Genomic DNA, 12244 nt, shown 5'->3' with positions numbered 1-12244 from the left:
TTGATGCTAAACATTTCAACTCCTTCCCAGCCCAGGCCTGTCTCCCCCGCCCTCTCCCCCCCCCCCCCCCTGCCCCCGAGCCTCTGGGTTGCACATTCTCTGGAGGTTCTATTCAGACTTTAGGTAATGGCCGAGGGCGGATAAGGCCAGGCTTGTCTGCTCTGTGTCTAGACGCCTGATGTCCCTTGGCTCTGGTGGAAATGAGATGCTTCTTAACACTGGAAAAATGTTTCTAAACTAAACCCAGAGCTAGGGAGAGTGGCAGGAGGGAGGGAGGGTGGCTAATGCGCTTACTTGAGTAGGTAATGATGCCCACTTTTCAGATGGGAGGCCGATGCTCATAGAGGTTTCAGGCAGGCAGAGGAGTTGGGGCGGGGAGATAATTGGCTGAATTGCTGAGGCTTCCAGTTAAGCTGCCATTTCTGTCTCGATGATCTGGAACTACAGGGGAAGCTGACCTGGCGTGTTGGACATCACTCACCCAGCTTCTGTCCCGCACATTGCATGCATAGGTGTTGCTCTGGGGACGACTGGCAGGAAGTGCAGCCGAGTGTCCTGCAGTTGATGCCCCAATCGCGGATGCAATTTACTTTGGGGTCCCCGCTTTGGAGACGCCTCCTATTGCTGGCCTGCTTTGGACTTCTTCCTACTGTCTTTTGTAGCAGAGTGGAGACCAGACCCTATTCCTCGGGCTCAGGTCAACCCAGGTTCAAATCCCCGCTCCTTTTCTGACTTTGGATAAGTTACTTTACTTTTCTAAGGCTGTTTCCTCATCTCTAACAGGAGGGTGATAGTGAGTCCCTACTTTATTAGGATTTGTGCTGGGCAGAATGATGGCCACCCCCCCCCCCCCTCCGCCCAAAGGCATTCAGATCCTAATCCCCCCAAACGTGTGACCTACGTTACTTCTCATGGCAAAGGGGACTAAGAATCTGGAGATGGGGAGATTTCCCCCGGTGTACTCAGTGTGGTCGCTGGCAAGAGGGTCAGAGCGAGAAGGTATAGGACAGAAGCAGAGGTCGGAGGCGAGGGAAGATGCTACACTGACAGCTTTGAAGAGGGAGGAAGGGGCCATAGCCCCAAACGTGGGTGGCCCCTGGGAGCTAGAGAAGGCCAGGAAACAATGTCTCCTGGAGCCTCCAGAATGAACGCTGCCCTGCCCACCCCTCACCTTAGCCCAGGGAAACGGACTTCAGACTCCTGACCTCCAGAACTCAAAGAGAATAAATGTGCGTTGTGTTAAGCCACTCAGTTTGTGATAATTTATCACAGTGGCCACAGGAAACTCACACAGAGCTGCTATGTGTGCCACGCCAGCACGGCCAAGGGCGAACCTGTGGAGGGGCGGTGAAGGATTGAAGAAAAGACAGACAAGAGAATACAGCTGGGGCTCTGCAGATCTCCCCTGCCTGGATGAGGACACAGAAAGATCCAGCCTGCAAGCTGATGCTTTATTTTATAGTCTGATTAAAACAAGGGCAGATTAACATGTATACAAATGTTCTTGTTTTGGCAACACTTGCTTCACCTCCCACAGCCCATTAGCTACTTAGGAAGGAATTAGGGAGGGCTACAAGGTCAGGCTTAATTATGCTGGGGGAGCTCTGCCCTCCAGGCTGGGACTTGCTTGTGGCCCAGCCACAGGTCAGCCGGAGGCTTGACCCTAGAGCCGCTCCCTACAGCTATGTAGATGAAATCTATGAGGTATGAGGGAAGGAGTTGGGGTGGAGGCCAGAGCTAGGGGCTGTCTGAAGACGCTGGTACGGGAAGGGCTAAGCCAGCACCCCACCAAGGGCAGCTTTCATCAAATACTGTGATTTCAACCTGCTTCCGTGACTGCAGGTGCTGCATTGTCTTGCATGGATTCCTTTCCTTGTCTGTGTCCCCAGGACACTGTGAAGTCCTCAGTGGAGGAAGGAGAACCCGAGCTACTCCTATTGTGTGTCCTTAGTGTTGGGTGCACAGTAGCTGCTCAATAAATTAGATCTTGTCAGGCTGAGCAGAGACGCCCTCTGCCTGTCTTCAGAGAGGGCTCGAGTCACGGCCCCCTTTCTTTTCTGGGTCACACTTTCCTCCTCTGTGAGATGTCTGGGCTGATGCTATGGTTTCTCTTTGCTCCACCGGCCTCTGGTCCCCTCCCCCAGTCCCCGCTGAGCCAAGGTAGAGAGAAGGACCCAATCTGTCTCATGTTTCTCGTTCCAGGTCCTGGCTGGGGAAGGGGGTGGCAGTGTTCCCAGCACCAGGCAGTCTCGCGGGAACATGGCCTCGGAGGTCTGGCTGGCTCTGGACCCCAATCAGTGAATTTCCAGCGTGGGCTTTGCCTGCTCAGCTCAGAGGGCTGTGGGGAGCGGGCGGGAGGCTGGCTGGGCACGGCTGTGCCAGTTCTGACATTAGCAGTCTGGAGAGACGCTGTCTCCTCCGGAGCTGCAGATACTTCCAGGGGAGCCCGGGCAGGGGGGCTGCTGCCTGCAGCCCTGCGCACATGTCAGACCTAATTGTTCAGATGCATACCTGGGTCCTGGCCACAGCCCGGAGCTGGGAGCTGGGCCTGGGTTGGAATGCCACGTCCGTGCCTTGTTGGCTGTGTGACCTTGCAGGGTCAAACTCTGTCATGTTTTGTAAAACAGGGACCCAGGCTAATAGCTGGAGCTAATGTTTACTGGCTGTTTCTATGGGCTACCAGGTCATGGCTCACAATCCCAAGGTCAGGATCATCTTATACCTTCTCTACAGATGGAGAAACTGAGGCTGAGAGGGGCTTTGGTCTTTGCCCGGGGTCCCACACTAGCAATGGCTGCAGGTGAGGTTTGAACCTGGGTAGCCTGCCTCCAGAGCCCGAGTGCTGATCATAGACCCTACAGCCTCTCCAAGACAAGCACCTCCCGGGATGGCCGTGCTGATGAAGAGATGATGGATGCCAGGGGGCCCGGCCCAGAGCAGGCGTCCTCTTTCAGTGAGCCGTGCTGCTGGGATCACTGCCATCCTTGTCGCTGCCACCGTCACCATGTCACCATTTTCATGATTCTTTCCTGAGCTCTTCCCTTTCTGTTTCTGAGGGAGGCTGTTACAAATTTGCATAAATAAGTTTGCATATGTATCAATTCAGTGCTTTTCAGTTTACCTACAGCAGTGGTTCCCAACTGGCTTTTTTGGCCATGCCCCACCTAAGCATCTCTAAAATCCTGATGCCTTCCCCGCTCCGTGACATATAATTCTTATTATTCAAAAAGTGAGCTCCTATTCCCCGTGAAGGAACCCTAAAAGGCCATTAACTTGGTCTAAACAAGCTTCCAAAGAACATGGCATCCATGAAAGAGGAAAATAAAAGAATGAAAGGACAGTTGAAGTACTGAGGAAGAAACCACCAAAAAATTGTTTAAAAAATAATAATAATATGAAGTGATATGAAAAAAGAGCAAAGTTTCAAAACATATAATAGAGAACTGAAATGTGTCAATATGTCACAATGTATATTTATATACTGTATAGGAGTCCCTTAGCACCATAAGAAATGCAAAAAATTCACTGTTAATAACTCATTCTCAAATCTCCCCCCTTCAAAATCAAATTGCCCCCCATGTGGTGCCTGTGCCCCATGTTGGGAACCACTGATCTACAGAGTTTGTGCAACCATCATCACAATCTGATTTTAGAACATTGGTTTCCCCGAAAGGTAACCTCGAGCCCAGTCACAGTCATTCCTCATGCCCCCATGACGGTGACTTTTTTTAAAAATATATTTTATTGATTTTTTACAGAGAAGAAGGGAGAGAGATAGAGAGTTAGAAACATCGATGAGAGAGAAACATCGATCAGCTGCCTCCTGCACACCCCCCACTGGGGATGTGCCCACAACCAAGGTACATGCCCTTGACCGGAATCGAACCCAGGACCCTTCAGTCCGCGGGCTGACGCTCTATCCACTGAGCCAAACCGGTTTCGGCGACGGTGACTTTTATGTGTCAACTTGACTGGTTGTGGGGAGCCCAGATTGAACATGACTTCTGGTGTGTCTGTGAGGGTGTTCCCAGATGAGACTAGCATTTGTTAAGAGGGTAGATCTCAGGTTAAGTGCTCTTACCACCACACCCCACCCCCAACAACAGCGACAAAGGGACACGAGGAAACTTTTTTTTTCCAATTGATTTTTTACAGAGAGGAAGGGAGAGGGATAGAGAGTTAGAAACATCGATGAGAGAGAAACACCTATCAGCTGCCTCCTGCACACCCCCTACTGGGGATGTGCCCGCAACCAAGGTACATGCCCTTGACCGGAATCGAACCTGGGACCCTTCAATCTGTAGGCCGACGCTCTATCCACTGAGCCAAACCGGTTAGGACACGAGGAAACTTTTAAAGGTGATGAATATGTTTATGACCTCGATTGTGGTGATGGTAACACACGTGTGTACATATGTCCAAACCCAACAAATTGTCTATATGAATTTTGTGCAGTTTTTGGGGTCTATCCACTGTACCAATGATAAGGTTTGGGGAAACCACGCATATCTTTTTCATAGAATTGATGTGAAGACCCAAAAAGGAAACACACCCGATGTGCCGGCCACATTACAAGAGTTCAGCAGGTAAGCTGGCCCCAGAATAGATCCTTAGGAGAGGACTTTCACCAGCCCCTGTTACAGACCAGCGGACTGGGCTCCAGAGGCGGAGCAGGCAGCCCGGATCTTTCAGCAGGCTAGTGCTGCTGGAACCCAGGTGTGCTGGCTCCGGTCCTCGCTCTTTCCCTCCACATTGCTCCTGGAAGCAGCTTCTCCCTGGCCGGGGGGGTTTTTGTTCCACCTTCGGAAGAGATCCCCTGAAATAGAGCGAGAGCAGCCCAGCCTTCATCTCATGGCATCATGCCAGGCGTGTAATGGGAAAATGAAAGCAGTGGATTAGTGGTCCTTTTTCATTCCAAGATAATTATGTCGTGCAGGATATGGAGAGTGACAGCCAGCCCCTCTGGAGGTCTCTAATGTACAGATGGAGGCTTTGAACTCAAACGGCTCTGCACGGGTCAGGTCTGCAGAATCCAATTGGCCAGTAGAACATCATGACCTCATGAGATTGAATAAACAGAGACCATCTCTCTCTAGAGCAGCAATCTTAATAACTGCACAGATATCCTGGCTATATGTCTAAAGCCCAGAGCTGTTTCCTTATGGGTCTGCCACTCAAAATAAGCTCGGTGCTTGTAAAAAGAGGCTTTGGGGCAGGATGCATTTATTAAATCAACAAATCTTCATTGCACATCTACTGTTACAATTAATAATTTACTTAAAAAATATAACCCGCACTAACCTAAAAGCCAATGATATACATGGGATAGGACCCACACTATCCCTGTCTGCGTCAGTTCACAGAGCATTCAGCTGCAGCACAGACAGCCCAAAGGTGGTGGCTTAAACAGATAGGGGTTCATTTTGATCTCCTAACGAGAATTCTGGAGGCAGGCAGTTCAAAGACGGGGCAGCTATTCAATGATGCTATCAGACTCAGACTCTGTATCTTTCTGTTTTTGCCACTCACAAGGAGGTTTATTCTAATGGCTGCAATATGGCTGCTGTACCTCCAGATGTCACACCTATATTCCCAGGGGACCCAAAGCCTTCTTCTCCCAAGGCCTTGTCTTTTTTTCTTGGGAGAGCCCTTCCCAACCGACTCTGCTTACTACCTCATGGGTCAGAATTGTGTCTTATGGTCACCACTGGCTGGAAGGCATCTAGAAATTGAAGGGGAGGTAACTCAAAATGGTGTTGAATGAGCCACCCTATAGTGTCTCCCATACCGCCTGAATGTCCACAGGGACAGACAGACAGGTAGCAAATAACTTCATCATTAAATAATCACTCATTACTATGGAGATTCTCAGTGCTAAGACCACATATGTCTTTGGTTGGGTTTCTTTTGAAGTAGACCCTGAGGTAAGGATTTGAAGAAAAGCAATTTTATTTGGGGGTGAGCCTAGAACACAGTGGTACAGGAGTGGGGGCTTGAGATGGACAAGGGAAGGAAACCCATATGACATGTGCCACTGAGCACATCACTGGGGTGGATAGCTGCAGGCCCACTGGGGACTCTGCGAAATAGAGAAACAGAGGGCAGCACACTGCAGAGCTTTCTCCTCCCCTAAGGGGTGAGTTAGCTGGAGCTCTGTCCAACTCCACTCATCCTCAGCTGTTCCTGGGTGCCTTGTCCAATAACTCCAGCCTTCTCACTTGGGGAGAAAAGTCCCTATGTGGAGAGTCACAGGCCTGTGTGGAAGGATGCTGAGGCATGAGTTGAAAAGTTGAGTGCCTGAGAGGTTAGGCGAGGCTTTAACCACACCTGAATCAGCATATTATAAATGCCTTTAACCTAAGTTGGGGTGTTAGCTAAACCCTTCCAAATAAGTAGCTTAAAAGTTGAGACAAAAACAACAACAACAACAACAACAACAACAACACACACACACACACACACACACACACACACACACACACACACACGTTGGGGTAAGAGTGTTCCAGGTAATAGGAACAGCATGTGTGAGGGCCCAGAGGCAGGAAAGAACTTCACCCATTCAAGGCCTGGGTATGTGAGGCTGATGAGGCAAGCAGGGCCTCAGGGTGCAGAATTGCACAAATCCAGTTCTCACTGATTTAAAAAATATTGTTTTTTCCATGATACCGATGCTTCATATTGAAAGGTAACATTTCTTCTTGATATCTTGACATCTTCCCTCCCTTCTGCCCTCCTCTTTCTTTAAAAACATTTCCTCTTTATATTATTCAAATGCACTTCCTACCCTGCACTTTAAAAAATTTTTAAGTATATTTTTATTGACTTCAGAGAGGGGAGAGAGAGAGAGAGAGAGAGAGAGAGAGAGAGAGAGAGAGAGATCACTGAGGAAAGAGAATAATTGATTGGCTGCCTCCTACATGTCCCCACTGAGCATATGCCCTGACCAAGAATCGAACTATGACCTCCTGGTTCAACCACTGAGCAACACCAGCTTGGTCCACTCTGCACTTCTGAAAGCCTTTCCCTTTTTTTTTCACAACCAACTAATGCTACTATTTTTAATTAATGAATTAATTAATAATTTATTTTAAAATATTTTAACTAAGTTTTTTTTGGTGACATTGGTTAATAAAATTATTCAGGTTTCAGATATACAATTCTATAACACACCATCTGTATACTGTATTGTGTATTCACTGCCCCAAGTCAAGTCTCCTTCCATGTTTTAATAATAACATCCGGGATTGGTAGGTATGAGCACCCCCACTTTACAACTGAGGAAACTGAGGCTTAGAGAAGGGAGGAAACTTCTCTGGGCTTACCCAGCCTGTAAGATGCTGGTTCCAGACTCAAAAGCAGCCTGTACAATCCCTGTTGAATGTTTTTCTATGCAACACTAGTACCCAGCAGGGTGCCTGGCGTGGCTTCCATCCGAAATGCCGTGGCTTGTTTGGATTCTGCCTCAGGAGCCTCAGGTTTTCTCCTGCCTCTTCCATTGACTGGCTGAGCAACGATACTATCTGATGTTTGATGTGCTCCACTCCTCCCCAGATTCATTGAAAAACATTACTTTCTGTTCTTTTTAGAGTGACTGGGCATGATTCAGGTAGATTATATCTCTTTATATAGATGAAGAAAGTGGGATCCAGGGAAGGGACATGTGCCTGAGGGTGTAGGAATATCTGCTGTTTTTGTTTGCCATGGCCCCTGCTAATGACATCTTGGTTTTCCTTTGAAGAGCCAGCTAGGTTTTCCTGACAAAATACAGGGCACTCCGTTAAATTTGAACTTCAGATTCAACAACAACAATAATAACAAGAAAGTAAAACATTTTTAGTATATCTCAAATTCAGATTTAACTGGATATCTTGAATTTTTGTTTGTCTCACTTGGCAGCCATAACACCTCTTAGCTTAAAGGATTAAGGTGGGGCTGAGCTGCAGGAGTGGGCAGGTGATCCAGGAATGGGCGGGTGACCCAATCTTGGCTGATCATTGCATTCGATCCCTCTGAGTCACAGAGGTTTGTTAAGAGATGGGACCATGATCCAAGACAGTCAAATGAGCTTTAGTTCTTGAAATCTGGCTAATACCATCGAAGAAGAGATTCCCTCTTTTTGTTGGAGTTGCTGAGCTGTGAAAGGTAGGCCCTGGGGTCCAACAAACGAGATTCTGCTTGAAGAATGAAGCCAAGAGAGGGGAAAGCAACGGAGAGATGGAGAGAGAGAGAGAGAGAGAGAGAGAGAGAGAGAGAGAGAGAGAGAAGAGAAGAGAAGAGAAGAGAAGAGGAGAGGAGAGGAGAGGAGAGGAGAGGAGTGGAGAGGAGAGGAGAGGAGAGGAGAGGAGAGGAGAGGAGAGGAGAGGAGAGGGAGAGACTAACCCTTAAAGACATAATTGGGGGTCCTGGGATCAGCCTCATTGGATTTTACCTTCATCTAGATTCCCTAATGTTGATAGAACAGCTGAGGACTGTTCTGATGATGGTGCAATTAAAGGTATCAGCCAGAGTGTGACGGAGTTGAAAGCAAAGCCTTCAGTAGTGATTATGGGAAAGATCCACTTAGTCAAGGTGGTGGCTGAAGGGGTGATGGAGTAGAATGCTGTGCAAATTCAAGGGGAGGATGTTGTTCTCCCTGGTGAGAGCTCTGTCCAGGGTGCTACTGATGCTGCTGATAATGAAGATGAGGATGTGTTGATGAAGATTAAAATGGTGTCGGTAAAGGAGAATAAAGTAACTAGGAAAAGAATAATTCTCAACCCCAGCCTAGCACCAAGTCCTATCAATTCTACCTCCCCTCCTCAATTGAAAATATCTGTTCACTCCCTGTCCACTGCTGACACTGTCCTATCCTAAGCCACCAGCATCTCTTGCTGCTTCTACTGCAATGTCCTGCTTGCTTCCCTTCCTGTCTCCCTACAGTCTATGCCAGTGTGAAGACAGATTTTTACAAATGTAAATTAGAACATTTAACTTCTCTGCTCAAAGCCATTAAAGTGACTCAGACTAGGACCCAAACTCTTGATTATAACCTCAAGCTCTGTATGACCTGGTCCCCACCTGTACCCCATTCCCCATAATCTTAATTCTCTCTACTTGATCTTCTATAACTATTATTCTGATTATTCTTCTTTCAGTTATTCTCAAGTGTTCTAAACCCTTCACATAAGCACTCCTCTAAACATGAAATGCCTTTGCATCTTGCATTTCTCAGCATCAGGGTCACTTTCTGGATTCTGAATCTAAATGATACCTCCCCTATGTCACTTTCTCTCATAGATCCCTGTTCTAAGCATGTTAAGAACATAATGATTCTCTCTCCTATTCATCAACTTTTTGGTCTTGGCACACTGTTTTCTTTTTAAATATATTTTTATTGATTTCAGAGAGGAAGGGAGAGGGAGAGAGATAGGAACATCAATGATGAGAGAGAATCATTGATCGGCTGCCTCCTGCATGGCCCCTACTGGGGATCGAGCTCTCAACCCAGGCATGTGCTGGTTCATAGGTCGACGCTCAACCACTGAGCCATGCCAGCCAGGTGGCACAATGTTTTCTTAAGAATGTGTTGCAGGAGTGCCAAGATTTTGACCTCTTGGTCATAAGGATACCCTCCAGGGGCCTTTGGAAGCTGCCTGAGGCTGGTCTTCTTCAGCTTTTAAAAGCCTCTTCCAGTGCCCTAGCTGGTTTGGCTCAGTATATAGAGCATCAGGGTCCTGGGTTTGATTCCGGTCAAGGGCACATGCCCAGCTTGCAGGCTCAATCCCCAGTAGGGAGTGCACAGTAGGGAGTGATGATGGTAGTGGGTGATGGTAGTGATGGTAATGATGGTAGTGATGGTGGTGGTGATGATTGTAGTGATGGTGATGGTGATGATGATAGTGATGGTGATGATGGTGGTGATGATGGTGATGGTGGTAGTGATGGTGATGTGATGATGGTGGTGATGGTGATGGTGATGGTAGTGATGATGGTGGTGGTGATGGTAGTGATGATGGTGGTGGTGATGGTAGTGATGGTGATGGTAGTGACGGTAATGGTGATGGTGGTGGTGACAGTGCTGATGGTGGCTGTGATAATCTATACTAATAATAGAGAAATATGCAAATTATCTATTACAGCATCACGTCACCACCGGATCAGCAGGCTTCGTCCCCATCCTCTGCTCAGGCAGCTGCAAGGCCCGGGGTAGGATAGGATATGATAGGAGGGGATAAGAAAGGAGAGGGAGAGGAAGGCAGGCCTGCATGCAGACAGGCCCAGAGGAGAAACAGAAATACAGAAAGGGAACAAGAAAAAGATGCAGGAATGGAAAAGGGAAGGAAACGTGGGGCTGCACACGGGAGGGGGTGGCGACTGTGGGAGGGATTGGGGGCGTGGAAGGAGCAGACGCGGGAGGAGGGTGGTGACCCCTGGCATGGGCCGTTGGTGGGGAGGCATTCACAGATCCAGGACGGAGTGATGGACGGTCCGAGGCCTTCAGGGTGGAGGCGCTCCTGCTTCGTGGTAGCAGCAGTGCCCGGGCCGCACGGGCCTCGGCCACCCTCGCTGGGCCGGGCATCCCGGCAGGGAATGGGAGCAGGACAGCGGTGGGGAGACTGGGGAAGGGGGGCAGCGAACACCTGGCCAGGTCTGAGCCCTGGGCTGGGGGTTAACGCCACCCTGAATAAAAGCTTTAAGAAGGGTGAGAGGGAAGAACTTTATAAAGGAGTCAGTAGAGAGCAGAGTTAAAGAAGGAAAGAGGATGTGTGAGTGAACTGTAGGAGCTATAATGAAAATCAAGTATAGTTGTGTCCTGGGGACAGATTTTAAAAGTAGGAGTCAGAAAAGAAAAAAAGATAAATGATAGTGAATAATTAGGCAGGTAGATAGATAGATATTAAAACAGTGGAAGTAAGTAGAGAAGAGTGTATGGGAAAGGTAGGATGAGAGAGAAAGAGGGAGGGAAGAAAAGTTTTAAAGGGGAGCCAGTAGAGCTTAAAAGGAGAATGGGAAGAAGGAAGAAATGGGGGAGGGAGCAAAGCAGGTCTGAGGGAGAAAGTGAAGAAAAAAATTAAGGTGGGAAGGAAGGGAAAGGGGAGGGAGGGTAGGGGTAAAGATAAAGGAAAGAAGGAATGTGGGGAGGGAGGAAGGGTTGGAGAAAGATGGGAAGAAGGATGATGGAACAGAAGTAGGAAATAAGGAGGAAAGAAAAGTTTATAAATGATGAGTCAGTAGGAAAAAGTGTTACATAAAGGAAAGAGAAAAATTGTGTGAGAGGGAGAAGCCAATAAGGAAGTCAAATGCAATTGTGTGTGAAGGGGATAAGATTACAAAAAAAAAGTTAATAGGGGCAACCAAGCCAGCAGGGGAGGGCAGTTAGGGGTTACCAGGCAGGCAGGCAGAGTGGTTAGGGCAGGCAGGCAGGTGAGCGGTTAGGAGCCAGAGGTCTCGGATTGTGAGAGGGATGTCCAACTGCCAGTTTAGGCTGGATCCCGCAGTTGGACATCCCCTGAGGACTCCCCGATTGGAGAGGGTGCAGGTCAGGCTGAGGGGACCTCCTCACCCCCTGCACAAATTTTGTGCACTGGGCCTCTAGTGATTAATAAAGACGTTGGTGGGAGAAACAACAGACTAGGAGGACCTGGCCTAGACCATTGCGTTAATGAACTTTTAGGGAAAAAAAGGATCTGCCTTTTTCTCCTGCAGCCAGCCTAGAAAAATCAACTGAAGGTAGATTTTGGAGGAAGGGTCATCGGAGCTGAACGGAGAGAGGCTACTGAAGATTATCCTTAAGCCTGGGGGCTGTGAGGCCCACAGCGCCCCTTCTTCTCACACCCCCAGTTTGTGGAAGGCCACCTTCCCTCCCCTACACCGCCCAGACGCCCCACGCAGAGAAGGAGGGGGTGCACGGTGAGGCGGGGAGCAGGAGCTGTGAAGGGCAGGCCAGGGAGGACTCCTGACACACGGGGAGGGAGGAGGGGGAGTTGAGGGGGAGGTGTAGGGAGAGTTAGGAAGGCTGGGGTGGAAAGGGAGGGCAGGGCAGAGTGGGCCACGGCTGGGGGTTCTTGGAGAGTGAGGTGGGGGGCTGGAGGGAGAAGGGCCTGGGGAAGAAGTGAGGAGAGGGATGAGAGGGTGCGCTTGGGCTGGGTGGGAGTGTGGTCTGAGGGAGCAGGTGAAACTCTGAGGGGTGGAGCCAGGGACTGGGGGACGGATCGGGGTCCAGGGCCGGGGTTCCAGACCCCAGCTGGGCGGCGCGGGCAGC

Source organism: Cnephaeus nilssonii (genome assembly GCF_951640355.1).
Source record: "Cnephaeus nilssonii genome assembly, chromosome: 2".
Lineage (NCBI taxonomy): Eukaryota > Metazoa > Chordata > Mammalia > Chiroptera > Vespertilionidae > Cnephaeus > Cnephaeus nilssonii.
Note: the sequence above shows the minus strand (reverse complement) of the source record.